This window comes from Phyllostomus hastatus, unplaced genomic scaffold (assembly GCF_019186645.2).
Source record: "Phyllostomus hastatus isolate PE091 unplaced genomic scaffold, TTU_PhHast_1.1 phas_contig_209, whole genome shotgun sequence".
In the NCBI taxonomy this organism is placed as follows: Eukaryota; Metazoa; Chordata; class Mammalia; order Chiroptera; family Phyllostomidae; genus Phyllostomus; species Phyllostomus hastatus.
The window spans coordinates 6569275-6590141 of record NW_025333735.1 but is presented as its reverse complement, the minus strand read 5'-3'; positions in this window follow the sequence as shown (position 1 = coordinate 6590141).

Sequence of the window (20867 nt, the reverse complement as noted above, 5' to 3'; positions counted from 1 at the left end):
CACTAGGAAAGCCACTGAAATATTCTAGATTTATCTGGGAATGTGGCCAATCTCTTCCCAGTTAATAATGTCCTCTAAAGAGTCACTCAGATGTTATCTCATCATTCCACAAATATGTGACAATAATGACTCTCTCATATTTCAAAAATAATTCCTCACTGTCCTACCTCTATTTCCACTCTGGGAGGAAAGAGTCGTACACACTCTGGTGAACCTCAGAGAAAAAAAGAGACAGGAGAGAAAAAGGAAGAAGAAAATCTCCAAATGATGCTATGAGAAGATTGTCTGGGTGACAAGACTGAAGAGGCTCAGAGCATCAGCAAGGCCCCATTTCCAAAGCTGAACTTTGCTTCAGAAGCCACACATACAAATAGACATACTTCTCTTTGTTTCAAAGCAACATCTCTTCATACATAATTATTTTTAATTTAGAAAATGTGAAGCAGTAAATTTCAGAGATTAAAAATGAAGTGAATAACATAAAGAGAAACCAGCAAAATAAAAGAGTTCTGAAATCATTGGTAGTATAGTGAGGAAGGCTGGTGTTAATACTTTACCACATGATGGTCAAAGGGAATGAATGAGTGGAAGAAAACTGAACAGAATCAATGACTTAAAGCTACGTTCCTCTTTCAAGTTTCTAATGACTATTCGTACCTTGAATTTTCATTGAAACATTTTTCCTGTGTCCTGAAATATTTCATTCTTCCCTCCCAGTGTAACCTGAATTTAGGCCTTCCTCACTTTACTAAACCCAAGAAATTCTCACCAACTTCAGTTGGCTATGTGTTCTTGAAACTTGGCACTTGGTGGCCCTGCTTCTTTCACAGGTTGTAGCTCAAGGTTTGGTTCTTTCCAAAGATGATTTGTATGTGAGCGTGTGTGCATAATGATATGTGCATTACAACACATAATTACTGTTTTTTAGGAGAATGTAGATGCATATCTATGTAATAAATCCCTTTCATAACTAAATCAACCTGTAATAACACCAGGTGTATATGCCAATACCAAGGCTGACCCACAGAATACCATACATTTCTGACACACTAAGAAAACTTTTGAAACTGCAAGCTTTTAATATTGTTTTTGTATATTTCAAAGTGTCATCTATTAATCAACCCCAAACATTCTGAGTAATGCTAGTGTGTGGACAAATTCATGGTAGTGTTTTCCATCAACGAAAGCAGAAAAGAGTTTCTGAAAGAAAGGACAGTTGCAGGAACTATTTTACAATTATCAGTATACAATCACTAGCACAGTATTTTTTATACCCAGCCAAAGAAGGGGAAAAAGCAAAAACTGTTCTACCAAAAGTTAGTCTTACTCCTCCCTTTTTCTTAAATGCAGTCTGGCTTATTTATTAAAGTCTAAATAAAGTTAGTAACTTGGTTAGGACGACAGTTCTTGAACTTTGTTTAACAAAGGAATATCTTTTCACTGGTTAATCTTACATAGAACACAATACTTTATTTTTTTTAACCCTCCCCTGAGGATATGTTTATTGACTTTAGAGAGAGGGGAAGGAAGAGAGAAAGAAACATGTCAGAGAGAAACAGAAACATCAATCTATTGCCTCCCATACAACCCTCCACTCGGAATCGAACCCACAACCTTTTGGTGTATGGGATGATGCTCCAATCAACTGAGCCCCAGCCAAGGTGAACCCAATATCTTAAACAGAATGTGGAGGAGGTTCCTTGGTTGAAATGGTGAGAAAAGAGCTGGAGCTCCCTGTCCTCAATTTCCCGTACAGGGCTCTCCATGGACTCCTAGAATTCAGTGAGATATAGCCTGAAAACCCTTGGGTTAGAGCATAACACAAAGGTAAGCACAGTTGCATTCCACTAGAACCAAAGAAATAGTTAAGGTCAAAGCAAATTGTCAGAGCAACGGCCAACAGTGCCAAGTGCAAGCAACCCTCTCACACTTGAGTTTTGATGAACAAGTTCTAAAAACTGAGAACAAATCAAGCCTAGGATGAAGGTTTAAGGATGACATTTTCTCATTGCAAAAATTGGGACAGTCAGTAGCAAATAAAGATAGCTGGTCACCCCACCAAGGGGACCCTCTAATGAGAGTCCAGGCAACAAGTCAAATCATGTCTTCCAATGCTGAGACAGTAGAAGCAATGACATCTTCACATAGAGAATACAGCACATTGGAATTCTGCTGAGCCATGTGTGGTTGACTTCGAAGAGCTCTAGGTTCTTTAATAGGAGAAATGGGGAGACAATTAAAAACCACAACCCAGAGGACAGGTCTACGAAGGCACACCCACTTACTTTGAGAAAGACTTAATATTTCTATTTAATTATCACCAATCAGTTCTTTCTTAGAGTAGGTAACAAAGCACTGGCACATAACCTCATTCCAGCCTCCAAAATAAGAAATTTTACAGATGAAACTGAACCTCAGGTCTTTTTATTCCAAACATAGTGCCCAGTGTCCTACTAACCACATAACCTGGGGATATGATTTAGGGTCACAAATAATAGCAGCATAGGTACAGCAATGCCCTGGAATGCTATAATGCCTGCCACCCAAGGTCAGCACAAAAAGCCCTTCCCCCAAGCAGCAAATCCTTTTGTATCAGCCCTGCCTGTGGAGATTGGGCCCTGCTTAATTACAAGGCTAAATTCTTTTTTTTTTTTTTAAGATTTTATTTATTTTTAGAGAGAGGAGGGAGGGAGGGGAGAGAGAGACAGACAGATAGACATCAATGTGCGGTTGCTGGGGGTTATGGCCTGCAACCCAGGAATGTACCCTGGCTGGGAATCGAACCTGGGACACTTTGGTTCCCAGCCCGCGCTCAATCCACTGAGCTACGCCAGCCAGGGCACAAGGCTAAATTCTTAATGTGCTTGGTGTTTGTCAAGTCAGGAAGAGGAAAAACTATCCTGTCTCTGATTTATGTGTGCCCAACAACAAACTATATTATTCAAGTGAGAAGAGCAGATGGCCCCAGAACAAGGCAGTTATGACCCACAATTATAATAATTATAGTACCCAGTGGATCTCCAGGTTATCAAGTGAGTCAGAAATCTAATCGTCACCCCAAAGACACCTAAAGGGAAAGGGGTTTAAACTAAGCCCCCAGTAATAAAGCAAGTTGAGACCCTTCTTCGAGATGAAGAGATCTATCTCCCCACCATAGAAGGCAGCACCAGTAGGGAGCGAGTGCCCTGAGTAGACCATGGCCCCGGGGCAGGACTGGCAGTCTCTCTGGGAATGTCACCAGCTACTTCTGTGAACATAAACATTGTGAGCAAGGACATTGACTGATTTGGATTATTTTAGGAGAGACCTAACTTCTCAAGGGCTGATTTACAGCAGTCATTTTTGTCCCTTATTTCCATTGCTGACAGTCTGGTTCTATTGTCTGTGATGATTAGATTTTTGCAGTCTTGAAAATAGCCATGCAAATTACCAAAATGTTTTCCATTTGAGACTTTATACATATTTGAATAAAATCAACTCTAAGCTGTTAAATGGAATCAAATGAAATAGGCTAAATCTGATGACTGAAATTTTAAAGCTTCTGTAAAAAAGGCTACTGCTATCCTACCCCCTTTTTTAATGGCCAATTGTAAATGACTTTTGCACATGGAAACACCATTTGTCACTTTTTTTAAACATGTACTGCATTGTACGTAGTTTCAACACCCCCCACTCAATTTAAGCATCAAGATTTATAGCTCATCGTGAGCTCCTCTATCTTTCTGTTCCTTCTTTGTACCTCTCCAAATGCTCAAGTAGCTTTTTTTAGAATAAAATGAAGATAGTCTGTACTGAACTCAAATGGAGCATTCTGAGACTTGACTTTCAAAAAATGTATATTCTCCCCTATTCCCTTGATCCTATTCTTTCCCACAATATAGTTTGTGTTTTTTCTCTCCTGTCCCAGCATCACCCATATTCTGTTCAGCCTACCTTTCAAATTTCCTACCCTGTGTATCTTTGGTTTTGCTTTTGGTTTCTGCTATTTTAAAGTCAGTCAACACAATCTTGATTGGCCAGTAAGGATTTATTTGCCCCATAGCAAGCAATTACACTCAAAATTCCAAACTATTTCATTCCACTTGTTCTTTCTATAATGTGCATCCAAACTTTTGTCAACAAATTGCTTCAGAATTTATGTTATCTGCATGGAGAAAAATTTTATCAAAGATTACAGAAAGATGATACAACTTCTGTATGAAGCAATGAACACAGTGGCTTACCAAGAAATGACTCCCCCATACACACACACAGACACACACACAAAACACACTTCGGTTTAGTTTATATCCATCAAATGCCTGTTTGGTTTCCTTCGGTTACTTTATACATAGTAGAAAACTAAGAATTTGGCTATGGACTCTGTTTCTTCTCTTTCTGCCTATTGATTTTCTTTTTCTTTCTTTCTTACTTTCTCCCTTTCTCTTTGTTCCCATCCCTGTCTCTCACACACATACATCCTAACATAGCCATACAAACACATGAAAATGAATGCCTTTAAAAAAGCAAATTGTATGTGTGTAATCTGTCTTTCATCTACTTACTTATTCATCTGTAGTTTTCATAAAAGTATTTGACCTCCATAATCATGTGACCAGAAAACCAGAAAGCAACTCTTGTATACTTCCATGAATCAAACATCTGAAACACCTGGCTGGCATAGCTCAGTGGACTGAGCACGGACTGCGAACCAAAGTGTCACAGGTTCGATTTCCAGTCAGGGTACATGCCTGGGTTGCAGGTCGTGACCCCCAGCAACCGCACATTGATGTTTCACGCTCTCTCTCTTTCTTCCCCCATTCCCTCTCTAAAAATAAATAAATACAATCTAAAAAAATTTCATTAAAAAAAATCTGAAACAATGAAATGCCTTTCAATCATTTAACTTTGACTTTATAACCAAAAGCAATGCTTTCATGAAGTGAACCATTTCTAGGAACTTGTAAAACTCAAGATTACTTCAGAAAATTCATCTCTTAAGTGTTTAATTTCTAATTTCCATAATTCTTAAAGTAAGCTTTTTCTTTGAATTCTGGTTAAATCACCCTGGGGCCAATTTCAGGAATGTACCTTTCTCTGAGTGACTATGACTGTCAGCATATATATGAACATGGAATTAATATTTATGCTGATGTTAAGTTTCTCCAAATGCAACTTTGGATATCAAAATGTAAATTATATTCTTGTTAAACCAAAACTATATTAACCAACCAATTTGTGAAACATTGATTTCCTGCCAGGCAATTTGTTAGGCTCTGAGGACTAACCAATGAATGAGTACACGTGTGTCCCTGCCATCCTCGAGTTTATTATCTGATGGTAAATGGGCAACTGAATACACAACCAAGTGTAGTCAAGGCAGTTACAACGGGGGTACCCAACTAGTTTCTTCTAGACCAGGTGGGTGGATCAGGAAACATTTGCCAAAATAAACGTCACCTAAGCTTAGGATTAAAGGATGAATAGCAATTAGAGAGGCAAAGATGAGACCAAAGAGTTCCAAGTTGAAAGAAAAGCACATATGAAATTCAAGAGGTAGGAAAGACACATTGTCTTCATTATTTTTTTACGTTTGCATACATTCATATGTCTCCCATGTTATTCCAACATTTGGCAATGTGATTGCCCATATTTTAGAGTATTTATGTTTTAGAAATTTCTCCCAAAATGCATTTGCCTGACTCTCCAACATCTCTTTTTGGTGATTACTGAGTTTAGAATATCTAACAAATTCTGAGGTTTTAGCTGCAGTGTTATGGAAAGGAGATAAAGACAACATCCATTAAAAGTAGCTTTTCTTTCCCTCTCTGTCCCTAGAGTTTATTCTCAAGGGCATTCTCAAGGCCATAAACTCATGAACCTTACTAAAGTGAAACACCTCCATAATATTTCTCCCAGGGCCAACAAAAGAAAGCATTGAGCATGTGCAAGCATTAGGCTGATGTTTAAAGGGATGTAGTAAGTGGGTTTCACTGTACTAGCAGCTCTCATGGGTTCATTTTTTCTGCTACACTGAGTAGCACGTTCATATCCGATTTTCAGTGCATGGTTGCTCCTAGATTGCTCCCAGTATTCCTGCCTCAGGAAGGTTCAGCTATTCAGTCCACTTTTCTTTCTCTGGGTGAAGGGTGGGTTAGAAGGTAGAAGCAGAATGAGAGTGGTTTCCCTGGCTGCTTCAGAACCCAGCTGTAGATGCTCTTCATTCACCAGGCACAGGGGACAGGAAAGTTAGACTCTGGCTGCAGAACTAGCTTCACAGGATAAAAAAGCACCGGTATTTTCCTGGCCAGTTTCCTATACACAGCCTTTATGTTTCTCTAACAAACTTTTTCAGAGTTTGCTAAAAAGTGTTACAGAGAAAAAACAGAGTCCCATGTTCACTCAAATAAGTTGAGGAAATACTGGGTAAAACAAAGTTAATAAAGCATTTTTGTGTGTGTGTGTGTGTTTCCTAAATGCCTCTTATTGAGGATATTAGAAGAGAGGTTTGTGTAGTTCTTACTAATCAAATTTAAACACTAAATGTTTCTTTTTCATAGTATCACACAGGGCCAGTATTCCAAGAAATAACTTTGGAAATTGTAACTACTATTCTTCCTTGCCTATTAAGGACTAAAGGCTCCCCTGGCCAGGTGGCTCAGTTGGATGGAGCATTGTCCCATACACCAAAATGTTACATGTCCGATTCTCTGCCAGGACACATACCTACGTTGTGGGTTCAGTTTCTATTGGGAGGCAACTGACTGATGTTTTTCTCTCTCTAAAATTATTTTTTTAAATACATACCTTCTGGTAAGAATTGAAAAAAAAAAGACTAAGGACTCTTCTCTTGACTTTTTTTCTATGTACTTATTCTTTATTCTTCTCCCCAATTTTCTTTACCCCTATATCTCTGTCCTATTCTTCTTACCTCCTTTCTCCCCCCTCCCTTTATTCTGTTTCTGAAATTTGAAATAGCTATTGAGTGACTAAAATAGTTCCTCCTAGGTCCAGTTCTGGTCAAGGCTATGGGAAGAGATCACTGAACACCTTTGCTCTTGAGAGATTTACATTGGTATGGGGAGGGGTGGTGAGTAAGAGATACTAAACAAATAAACAAATGCACAAGTGAATTTTATCTACGAATTCTTGTAAAGTAAACCAAAGTGCATTTGGTGTGCACAAGTCTTGAGTTCTTTTTGATAGATGAATACTACCACAAGCTTTGAAATAGGTGAGTGTGTGATCTACTCCCCCTACAGCCTTGCTGTTAGGTTATAAATGAAAGTAAGACTCATACCAAATTCTACTACACATAATGAACTTTTATTGAATACAATTATTAGCAAAAAGATATAACACAGTTAATAAAACCTGTTCTGTGGCCTGATGGAGTGCCATCTCTCTGTTCTTTTAGGTATTCCCACCATCTAACACAAAAAATTTCTTCAAGATTGTTGTAAAAATGTCTAAACTTGTAAAGACTTTTTATAAACATTTCTTAGAGCCAAACAGAGGACACACCTGAAAGCAAAATCTCAACAGACTGAGGTAGATGCTTCCAAGAAATGACAGTTTGTAGCTCTATTTTTTTTAATGCATTTAGAATTAAGGAGGGGAATGTAAGGAAGATTACATGAAGGTGGGAGAAAGCAAGGCAGGTATTTGATGACAGGACAGTTAAGAAGATTATGTGCTTTCTTCAGGGTGGTCACGCTTTAGACAGAGGGGCTATAAAAAAGACATTTCAAAGGTATGTTCATCTACTTACACAAAAACAAGGAACAGGGTTTGCTTAGGGCAAAAGTAAGCCTTTTACTAGTGAAGTTATATGTCTGGGGTGTGACTATGCACCATGACTTGCCCAGTTAGGAATTTATGATCAGACCATTCTGTGAGACTATTTTTGGTGGACCTCCTTTTTTATCATCCACAAGATTGATGTGACAAGTATTCTGCTACCTTCCTGGGCCATCAGAAGTCTTTGATATCAATGGCTAGACATGGGAAATATGGAGAACAAGCTTTGTATTCTAATTCTAAAAAGAAAGTGTTTTCTAGTTTCTCATACCTTGTTCTTGCCAGATATAACCAAAATGGGTTAGACACATCCACCTTTAATTTTATTGTTCTTAGAGTCCATCTCTAGCATTCATTCTGTTCATTAACAAGGCAAAAACTCTACCAATAAAAATCCACTTCTGACATTCACTATGCTAATTAGCATAACATGTTTATCAGAGACAGATAGAGCTGAAATGCTTGTAGGAGACTCCTCTGGAGTGTGGCCTTCCTGTACAGTGTTAGCTAACAGCCTCCCACCGTCCTGTGGGGGAGTGAATTCCTGATTACACTGCTATCTGCATTTGGGTGTAACTTCAGCTAACTCAACCTTAGATTACATGATCTATTCTAATACATTTTATGTAAATAACAGTGTGGCCTCAGTTCTATAAAGACAACAAAACAGGTTAGTGACGTGGAGTTAATTTGAGAAGGTCTCTAGGACAAGGACAAGTGATATCTGAAGATAATCAAACTAATATCTGAGTGAAGAGAGCACCTAGATTTAAAAACATCTTGGGGAACTGCATTCCATGTAGAGATATAATAAAATGCAAAATTTCTGCTACAAAAGCTTGATGTGTTCAAAGTACCGACATAACTCTAGTACCACTGTAACCAAACAGATCCAGCTGCTGGCCACTTTGAAAGCCAATACTCGAAAGGCAGGTGTTGATGTAAAAGAAAGTGGTTTTATTTCAGGTATCAATCACCTGGAAGATGGGGAACTCTTGTATCAAAGCCCATCACTCCATCTCAGTGCAGGCAGATGTTTCTATAAGGAGGGAAAAAGGGAAGCAGAACAAAGAGATCAAGCAAGGGGGTTGCAAAGTTCTCTAGCTGCAGATGAGCATAGTCCGTTCCAATGAGGCAAGTGATGGTCCGGTGTTCCTCATCCTGGTTTCGTCATTCTGGATTCACCTCATCCTGGCTCCATGGTTGAAGGTCACCAGATCTCCAGAAGCTGAGATGCCTGAAGGTTGGAGTCTGTATCTTTTGAAGTTAGTTCCTTGGATTCTTATACAAACATGCTGTTTATCTACAAGCTACATATTAGTGAAAGTCAGCACCTACAGAAACAATGTCAAAAAGTGGTGGGGTGGGTTACAGTCCCCCGAAGTTACATGACTAGTGCAATGAGACATTGTTCAGAATGAGAGGTGAAGTCAGAGAGAAACATCCTTCTGAAAGGCCATGCATGCTAAGGAGGTTGGATTTTATTCCAAATGAAATGGAAATGTGCTGAGAGATTTAAGTATGGGAGTAATAAGGGATTTTATATTTTAAGTAGGTCTCTCTGCTGAATAAGGAAAATGGGTTGTAGAGCGGCAGGAGAAAAATCTGTGAAAACACTTAGGAGGCTATTGCAGTTTACAGAAGAGATGATGGAGGTCTAATTTAAAGTGGTATTAGGGAAGATGGAGAAAGGAGGGTGGAGAGAAACTGACAGTGTTAGGATATATTTGGACATAGAGCCAAATGGATTTATTATGTATGAACAGGAATTAGGAAGCAGAGTGAGTTAAAAGAAATCAAAGCCTTAGTTTGGGCTTGGGCAACTAGGTTACTTCTGGTACCATTTATTAAAATGGGGGTGGACTGAGGGAGAAATAAAATCTTTTGGAGAGTGGGTGGGGAGCAGAATCAATATCAAAGAATGAGATCCTCAACATGTAATCCAGGATCTACCTATAAGGCCACAAGTTCTAAATCAGTGGTTCTCAAGCCAGTTTCTTATACCAAGCCTAACAATTTTCTTTTTTTAAGTTGGTGGAAATTGCTAAAGGCATACTAAAGCCTTCAGTGGCATTTTGCCATGCACTCCTTTCAGGACTCTTACAATCAAAACCCTTATTCTTCTTATCTTAAGAATCTAAAAACTTTGTGAAAATAAAATGCAGTTCCTTTCCATATAAAGACTAGAAGCTCTGCTATAAGAGTCATAGCTACAAGGTCATTATTGAAGAACTGAATACGTCATGGTTTTCGAATTCAGATGATAAAGATCAAATTTTGGCTGTGCTCCTGATTCGCGCTAGGACTTTAGACGAGTCTGAAAGCCTCTGTTTTCTCCTTTGTAAAAGGGAAATAGTCTGTGAAGTGAGCATGGAATAGAGTAACGTATGTGAAAAAGAAGTTAAACTGCTATATAATGTTAGCCATTACTCTTGTTTCTATATTTTAAAAAAATCTTAGATAACACAGGCCTCATTTGTGAATGTAATAGATGTGAAACCTACTCACTGAGAACTACATGTAAGGCCCTCATTTTAGAAGCCTTTGGTATGCATAAATTATGAATTTTAACAAAAATGTATTCTCTTGAGCTTCCAAAAAGTGAATGTGGATAATAAATGACACCTTTTAGCCAAAAAGCTATTTAGGCAGGTGGTACACAAAAGTTTACTGAAGCAAAACCTCCAGGGGAAACTTCAAAAACACTTGCCTTGCCTTAAACCTGCAGAATCTGAATCTCTGTGAATGGGACCCAAAAAAGCAATATTGACCAAATACTGCCCTGGTGTTGTTGATGTATCTGGCCCACAGTTTAACACTTAGGAAGCTGGTTTCTCAGAGAGAAAACAGAATTGCAGAGAAAAAAGTCATGGACCCAATAGCACAGCTAGATCGAGAGCCTCTTCTTTCCAACCTAGACCAACACGCCTTCCATCGTATCTCAGGCACCATCCAGGGCCTGGATCTTGCTTGACCCTTCTAAATTAGAAAACCTTGGGAGGGAACAATAGTAAGAGCCAAGCTTCTTCAATGCAAAAAATAGTATGTGGATCCATGTATAGTTTAATCACTAAAATAAGCAAGTATCCTTAAGACTAAAGCTTAAAGCAAGTCGGAACAGGCTCAAGTCAAGTAGATCAACAGGCCTAACAAAAATTCAATAGAGAGCCTACACTTTTGCATATACTTGGTCTCTCCCATGTATTTATGTTGGGGGTTCAGTGGCAATTGTTTGTTGTGAAATCCTACAGATATTTTATGCCTATTTTCTGTCATATGAGAATGCAAAATGATATATTCCAAAAAGACTGAGGGCTCTGGGGACAGATCTATATAATCTTGAAACTGTTTCTCAATCTCTATGCCTCAGGTTTTCCTGCATAAACAAAAATGGCATTATACAGTTTTCCTGTATAAATAAAAATGGGATGTTTTGTGAGTCCTGTACAAAAAATACATGTAAATTTCCTAGCACATAATTAGCACTTGTTAAATATTAATTATTTTTGCTGTTGTTATTATTAAGCCGTGTGTACCATGCAAGATACTGTAGATACTAGGTGGTCATGACATGGTCCCTGCCCTCAAAAAATGTAGACAAGTAGAGGAGACAAACAAGGAAACATATTACTGTAACAGTATAATTTCATAGGAGCAAACTCTGGAAGCACTTTGAATCCCAGCTCTGCCACATATGGGCTTTGCAATCTTGGACAAGTTACTTAACCTAATACGAAATTTCCCTGTACATAGATCTGAGATCATTATTATACTTGCCTCCTGTGTTTGTTGAGATGATTACAAAGCCAATGTATGCAAACACATAGCACGGAGTCTGGAACATAATTAAGTACTTGATAAACATAGCTATTATCATTGTCAACATGTTATATTAGAAGTGGGCAATGGGTGTGATAGGAAGGAAGGCACCAAACCAAACCCAGGGTGAGGATGTCTTCTGTGTACAGAAGCCCGTGAAGGAGGTGAGGCCAGAACTAAATCTTGAAGGTCATATGCAGATAACCTGGAGAAGAAAAAGGAGTGGAGTGTTGAGTGGGTGGTGCAGTTAGCAATAAGGTGAGATGCAGTCAGGGAGCTACAAGTAGTTCAGCCTGGATTCCACGAGGAGCGCAGAGCAGACAGACATGGGAAGGAGGCTGGGAAGATGGACAAAAGTAGTGAAGTGTCTACAGGCTGAGGAGCTTGGACCTCATCCTGTAGGAAACCTGGAACCTTTCACAAATTTTAAGCACAAGAATAGCATGACTACATTTGTATTTTTAAACAATAAGAATAAACAGTATGTTCTATGGAATAAAAAGAGCTAGAGTGGGGAGAGGTTAGCACTTACAAATGTGAGCAATGCCTATGAACACTTTCTGAGCTGAATGACTTTTAAAACAATTTCCATTGCTGATTTAAGAGACTTTGCACAGATGTGAAAGCACATTTTTTTCTGACAGAAACTCATTTATGTTCTAAATTCTTTTTATCCTTTTGTTTGCCCTCATTTGTGTTTACACCACCTGTCAATTTAGTATAATCTGTGATTTTAATGTGTTTCTCCTTCTTCCCGATCATTATTAAATGAGCTAAATAAAACCAGACCCATCCCTGCCTCTGGCACTTCTCCCATGCCCCCCCACCTGAAAACTTCCACCTAGTTCAATATGCTGATTGTTATTGGCATAATACCTCTAAACTCCTTGAAACTTCCTTCATATGCTCTAGTCCATGTCTATGAACAAGATAAATAAACAAATGTTTTCTCTTTAACTAATTAAGACCAGGGCTCTCTAGCTTGGTCCTCTGAGCCTTGACCATCCTGATTTAATTCCTCACAAGGGCGCAGGTATGGAGTCCAAAAAAGACGTTACTGGATGAGGTACCTGCAAATCAATGCAAATGCTCTAATGGATAGATCTAGTCAATATTTTCATTTGTGTACAGTAATAGGGGAGCACGCACGTGTGTGTGTGTGTGTGTGTGTGTGTGTGTGTATGTGTGTGTGTTGGGGAAATGGGCTTCCAAAGCCAGATTTCATGGCATCAAATTCTGGTATGTACAGAGAGGCCAGTGGTCCAGATATCTTTCATGTAAGTCTGAAAATACATAAGTTAGACACACACATCATCTTAAGTAGTCGGGTCACCCCTGCCTTTCCATCACTCAAACCCACCTCGAGTTCTACTAGATTCCCGTTCTTTCAGAAGTCAAAGCCAAGGTTCATGAGCATTCTGGAATGGCATGTGTACAGAAAGGGGAAAGTCTCTCTCCATTGCAGGAGGCAACTCTAAAAGCAGACATTAGTAAATTAAAAAACAGTAAACAGAAACACAAAATATCACAGACCATTCTTATCTTGGTTCCTAGATCTTTCTTTTCCATCCATCTCTTCAACAAAGGCCCCAACTAAATAAAGAATGAAAGGAATGATGAGGGGAAAGTAATCCAGAGCTTATGTTTTCTTGTATTTTAATCCCTTTTCCCATATCCAAAATGGCATCTCAGAGAGTGGTTTGATTATAGGCATACCTACAGCTGATTAAGTTGGGAGTTTCAAAGCAGACAGCTTCAGATGGCATATAGCAATCATTCCACCAGACCAAGCCTTATGTCACTGGATACACACACCTCACACTTCCCCGTTTCCCACCAATACCAAGGCCTAAAACAGAGTCTGCCTTGTTCACTGGTGCCATGGGCTGAGCCTTCCCCAGAAGCACGTGGAGCCTGAGCACCTCAACCAGCTCAGGGCCTTCCACACGTCATCCAGGTTAGGAGGAAGCCACACTGTTAACAACTCCTACAGGTTCTCTGACAGAAACTTTGGAAATGAATTTTAATGAAGCTCAGAAGAGAGGAATCAGGTATGATGCTTCCCCCAATCACATGCCCTTCCATCAGACAAGCATCGGATCCAGGGAATCTGCCTCATTGCCCAACATGAGGCAGATCTAATCACCTGAGCTTCTCTACAGCATTTGGAATTTTGCAAAGCCTGGCTGTTTCTGGTCATATGCTACCTAGGCTCAGTTTCTCTTTTCAGGTCATATCTCTTCACATTCATCTCAGTGAGGGTCAAAGAATTTTCGGAGAAATTGCACTTCTCTGGTTGTTCATTCCTAAAGGCTAATTTGCTGCATGTTCTCTGTTTTACAAAGGTATGTATTCCAAGTCTTCAGCACTAGGAATGCTTTCTCTTTCTCTCTGATGCTGCCTGCTCATTAGTGTCCAATTCTAGTTTTCAAAGAAGTCAGACATTCACTTTTGTGGGCAAGTTCATTGAACATCAGCCCATGAGACTGTTGAAAAAATAACAGACAACACCACTCGCAGGCATTCTCCACTTGGGTTACTCACTGCAAAGCCCCAAATCTCCAGCAAAGCAGCTTTCTTTCCCGGCTTTTAGTGACATTCTTAGTTTTTCATTTCTTTCTTCTTTTGATTTTTAGTACTAGGTTCCATGTGGGATGTGAACAGCCATGGATTTACAAGAATGCCATTGATAAAGGGCACACAATCTACACAGAGAAACTTTTCCTTTTCAAGAATAAACCTGGCTTCTTAGTTGTAACAGGAAGGTAGCAGAGCCCAATCTATGTCAGTGTTTCTCCAAAAGGTGTTTTCTACTGCATATGCCATTCCTGTAGTGTAATCTAAAATATTCCCCGTAGAGTTACCTCCACAAACAAACACACCTCAGTAAGTAGCCCTTTGCCAGGGTCATTGGAACTAAAATGAACAACAAAAAAATTCCACCCACTCTTATTTTTGCTGGTGATCTAATGTTACCCTTGAAATGTGGCCTGAGCAACACTCCAGGGTACAACCTTAGTTGGTTATGGACCTTTCCCTTGGTTATAGCCCTCTTTTATTTTCAATTTACAGCTACATAACAAAAGCTTTATTGTTAAAGGCCACGGTGCTTGTTTACCCTTCCAATTGTAGGGAGTCTATCTTTGTCTTTGCAGCATAGGCAAGGCAGGGAGATGAAAAGAGCATTAAACTGGTATATTAAATGATTTATTTTTATCAGAGGTAGTTTGGATTATGGCAGTGGACATAGACATTTCTCTATATCAAAGCATCAGGAAACAAAGCTTAAATAGTAAAGTTTTAATGGAAACATCAGTTCTTTGTTATCATATAACAGCTTCATGGACCCCTTGCCCCTGAGTCCCTTGCCATCACTCACAATGCACTGTTCCCAGTCGGCTCAGAGTCTACTGTCTGAACAAGATTGACTATCATAAGGGGAAGAACAAACAGTTTCCCAGGTAATGTCACCACTTTTTTTTTTTACATTCTGAGAATTCTTCCCCAGGCTCCAGCATAGTTTTAAAGGCAGAAAGGTGACTATATTTTTATGACTATTTTTTTCCCTTGGTCTGAGGTTGGAGCACAAGAACAAAATAGCTCTTTTTGTTCATTGTACCAAGAAATTCTCTCCCGGATCTATCAAGTGTGACTGTTCACCTAGCAAATAGGTTGGACATACCCAGACATAAACACCATATGAATAAAACATATTACAATTGTTGGATATAGTGATGTTTTCACAAAGACAAGGTGTTCTGCTCTACACTATCTGTACAAGTTCACAGCGATCATTCTCAACTGTGACACTTTATCTTATTAACTGAATAAAAATACTTTTAATTACCTTTGTTAACTCAGTTTATTGTGACAGTATATGTATGCATCATTAATATGGAAGGTTTTTTGTTTTTTTTTTCTTGAACTGTAACTACAGCATAATGGCATGTCTAGGTTGAGTTCTGAATTTTTTTTTAAGGTTGAACATTTGGTTTCCACATTTCAACTCAGACACTTATTTGTAAATTTTCTTTTCTGTTAACTGTAAATGAAGTCTTTTAAAATGAAGACTGCTTGGGGGAAAGGATCATTAATTAGTCATATGTTAATGTTTTACAGATAATCACAAATTCTGCAAAACAAGCAACTCTGTCTAGTCCCAGTTGCAGTACTATGTCTAAAGAGAACATCATCCTTAAAATGAAATTAATCTAGATCACATAGTGATGTATAGGCTGAGAATAGCACCTTGATTTGCATTCACTGGAGGAAGAAGAGGCCTGCACACAGCCATTTCTGGATGAACTGCCAAAGCCCAGCACAACTGTGAATTTTTTTTTTAATGTCTGCCTTCAAACCACCTGCGGTGCCTTTAGTACCTCATTGCCCTGGGCACTGACCCGGTGGAGATTTCCCTATTCACCAACAATCTAAAGCAATTTGCACTTATTGACACCATGGCAACTAATTGGTCTTCATGGCCTGCAAACTTTCAGGAAGGTCAATTTAAGCCACCTTTGTTGTGTCAGGGATCAATGTAAAATTTCTCAAATCAGATGCACTTCTGCTCTCTAACCCCACTGGAAAGTTGTCTGAAGTTTTCTTAGTTGCCTCAGTGAGAAGACATCAAACTTCTCCAGTCTGAGGCTTAAGATTGATATAATACTATTTTGTGATTCCCCACGAGAGAAGGGAATATAATATACCAATATATCTTCTAGAAAGACCATTAAATTGTACTGAACTCTTTCAATAAATTAGGTCTGGTGCTAGCTGAGGGGTGTGTGTGCGGACATGAACATGTGTGTTTTTTGTGTTTTGCCTTGCATTTAATCTTCATAATACCAGATTAAAATAAGGAAGCAGGGTATGAAGTACCATAGTTAGTGGAACAGATCCTGAAGACAGACTGTCTGAGTTCAAATCCCTGATCCTTGCTTACCAGGTGTATGACCTTGAGCAAGTTACCTAACTTCTCTGTGCCTTCATTTCCTTGTCAGGACAAAAAATAAAGTGGTGGGAAATAATAACATAGGATTGCTTTGAAGATTTAATACATGAATACACATAAAGTACTTGGACTTTACCAGGTACATAGTATTTAATAATAAACATTTGTTATTACTATTATTATCCTTATCCTACATTTTGGACAAATAGGGCCAAGGTCTGAAAGAGGTGGAACCAGGTTCTGAGACCAGAAATGTTCCTAATTCCTAACAAGTTGTATGAGCACTATTGGTGTTACAAGAAATAATTGTAGGTGGCATATAGACAATACTGTATTATTATGTATTTTCATGTGAAATTGAAAAATGCATCACTAGTATATTAAGTACATAATGTGGATAGTATTGTTTAGGTTGAGATAAAGATTCAATTTTTAAAAAAAAATATTATGTAAATTGTCATGCAAAACATATACAAATATGGCCAAAACATTAAGTCATTTGGACATGAATATGTAGCATTTGAGAACACTCCACTGTAATATATTGCCTCCCTAGACTATTCTCATCTGAAACAATAGTTTTCTGAATCCAAGTACCTCTGTGAAATGAAGTACCTGTGCTCCAACTCCATTTTCTGAGTTTAACCAATTAATGGAACTAAATTATGTACATGTGATATACTTAGAAATCTTCTTAATTAAAAATGTGAGATAAGAACTCTGTCCACGAAGAAGGACAAAAATCCAAAAAATATGAACAAGAACTCAAAAACTCACTACCTCATGTGGTAATATTTATAAGTACTCAAATATATAAGTTCCGAATAGAAAAAAAATGGCATGCACTGGAAAAATTGAAAAAGGCATCATGCAAACATGGAAGCAGAGCAGAGCTTATCGAGGCTTTAAATACGTGAATGGAAAGGAAAAGGCCTTCCACTTATTAGGAAATATAGACTCAACTACGGAACTTGGAAAAAATGGAAACACCAAGTTTGTACTACAGACTTTTACATCAGAATCTCCAAAGGAGTAGACAGGGTGTTGTGCATCTTTCCCCTATACACTGGTGACTTTGTGGCCTATGTAGTTATGTCCTATGCTGTTTTTTTTTTCTGCTTTCTGAAGGCTGAAGAAATTTTCTCTCTTTGGCTGTCTTGGAGAGCAGGCCTACCTGAAGAGGCCTGAGGAGGGAAGAGGATGGACTTTGGGGTGCAGTTCATCATTCCTGCTCTTTCCCTAATAGTTTCTTGGAGTTTTCTCAATGGGCTGTGATTTTTTTTGTTTGATTGTTTAGTTTTGTTTTTTTCTTAGTATTTATTTATTTGAAAGAGGTGAAGGGAGGGAGAAAAACAGGGAGAGAAACATGAATGCAAGAGAGAAACATCAAGCAATTGCCTCTGGTACAAATCCCGAATGGGCTGAAATCCACCACCCAGAATTGAACTGGTGATACCCAACCAACTGAGCCACACCAGTCAGGGATCAATGTGCTCTGGTTTGTGTGGTAGGCAGAATTCCAAGTTCCATAATCTCCATGATCAGGTGTCATGATCTACCTCTGTCCTTGAGTGTTGTCAGAACTCTGGTTTGCTTCTAGCTAATAAACATGTAAACTTAACGGCATGTCACTGTTATTTAAGATTCTGTCTTAGCAGACTGGGAAAAAAGATTCTCCTATTAAGTCCGGTGAAGCAAACAGCCAGGGTATAAATCCCCTATGGAGGGATCCACGGGTCAGGGAACTGCAGGTGGCATCTATGGCTTGAGGGCATCCAGCTGGCAGCTAGTGAGAAGCCAGGCTCAGTCATAGGGCTACAAGGATATGAAATTTTCCAACAACCTAAATGAAGTTGGAAGTAGACTCTCCTTTAGTTGGCTCTCTAGATGAGAACTTAGCCTAGCCAACATCCAGGTCATAGCTTAGTGAGACCCTAACAAGAGGACCCCAATAAACAATGCCTGAACTTTTAAACCGCCAGATAATCTACAGGCATATGAGATCATAGATGTCAGTACTGTTTTAAGCCTCAAGGTTTGAGGTGATTAGTTATGCAACAATAGGAAATTAATAACCTGACTTTAACCTAAACAAATAGAGGGGCAAAATCACACTAGTGTCTGGATCACTTCTTCCTCTGCAACTAGTTACATTAACAGTTTATTGTGCATTGGCACTTTCCCTTGTGACTTGCAAGAATGAGTGCTTCTACCATAAGTTGAAGGCCCCTCCCTCCCTGTTCAAGTAACATTTTAAATCCCATCTCATCTTCAATATGCAAATCAATCTTAAAAGTAGAAGGACAAAAATTTAGATAGCTACAAATGTTCAATGATAACTTTTTTACTGCTTATTATAGAACTAATAATATGTGTTCATTGCAAGAAGTAAATCATAACAGGATAGGAGTCATCTAAAATAACAGTATAAAAATGCCCATTGTTAATACTGTCTGATATTTTACCATCTTTTTATATACATATATACTCAAAAGCTGGCACCATGGATCCCTGGAACCAGAATTTTTGAACTAACAATATACCATGCATGTTTTTTCCAAGTTACTTAATGACCTTTGACATTATTGTTAGTTTTATTTTTTTAACTTTTTTCATTTTTTGATTTTAGAGAGAGAAAAGAAGGGGTAAAGAGAGAGAGACATTGACTTCTTGTTCTATTTACTTATGTATTCATTGGTTCATTCTTTTATGTACCCTGGCTGAGGTTCAAACCAGCAACCTTGGCATATCAGGACATATGCTCTGACCTATCTTACTAGGGTCTCATTGTTATTTTTATGTTTCTTATATAATATCCCATTTTATATAATTTATTTAATTTATTTAATCAATCTGGATAGAATTAGGATTTGAAAAGACATTAAAGATTTCTGACAAGTTAGGGAGATATTAAATGGGCATTAATTTTGCTCTGAACCACATCAGGGTTCATATTTATTATGGCAATTTTAGGAAACAAATAAAATTATCTGATCAAAAAGTTGTAAAATCGGAAGTACAAGATCGAAGAACACACCTGTCAAAGATAGGAGTGTCAATTTAGAAACTTTAGAATAGAGATTGTAGTTCTAGTTTAAATAGTTTAAACCACTATGAAAATAATCAGGGAGAGAGAAAAGTAGACAGCATAGTCTTGAAAATCACTCACAGTTGAGGAAACTGAGCAGGGAAGTAACCCCAAAAAGTCATTTATTGTCTCTAAGCCCCACTATCCAATTGTGAATAAAAGAAAAGGCTGAATTTAACAATCTTTCAGTTCTCTTGAAGCTCTATTATTTTACATCCATCATTAGGCTACTATTTTGGGCCAGATGCTGGGATGCTGAGAAGCAATAAGAAGAAAGCACAGAGTATCTTTGGTGATAATGACAACAATAGGAATACTTGGTATTGTGTCTTTCCGGGGAGTTCAAAATATTTTTATCTATAATATGCTAGCAATCCTAACACCTTTGCTATGAAACAGAACAAGCATTATCATCATTTAAAGGATGAAGAAACCGAGACACAGGAGAGTTAAAGGTAAAAGATTCTTCAGTGTAATATATTGCCTGAAAGAGGCAGAATGCTTATCAGGAGAAAAACTAATGACAATGTAAAGAGCACAGAAATACTGGTGGGAGACTCATCACATTCTCCCCCCCTCCCCCCCTTCCTCCTCCTCTTCTGCTCCCTCCTCTCTCTCTTCTGCCCTCCCTTTCTCCTCTAAATTACCTTGCCCTTATTTGTAAAAATAGATTTGGTTACAGAGTATTTGACATACAACAAAAGAGAAATAATTGACATGTTGGCTGATCAGGAAAATAGGTATTTTTCTTTCCGGTTATTTCAAGTGGTTTTCTTCTTTGGGTTAATGAATAAAGAATAGTTATTTTAGATACTCTATCATTTCAGTAAAGCTGTCAGTTTGCTCCGATCTTTAAGGACTGGAGCAGCTATCAATGGTATTTTACTTATGGCACAAAACAACAGAGCTGCCAAATCTACGTCGTGAGAGTTGAGCCTCATTTTGTTCTTTAGAGAAAGCCAATTTTTAAGCTGTCTTACCCCTTCAAAAGAGACATTCCCAATGTGCTTTAACAAAGTATTAAAAACTTTTACCCTTTCTATATGTTCTGGCTGCACTCTTTGGAGTGCTGTTACCTAAAAACTGAAAAACAATAACCGACACATTAAAGCACACACTCCACCAGCAGCCATGACTTCCTGCTGGCAGTAACCATCTCCAGAGCAAATCATACTTAAACATAATGGCATGCCTTGCACAAGTTAAATTGTAAACTATATTTAGCTAAAA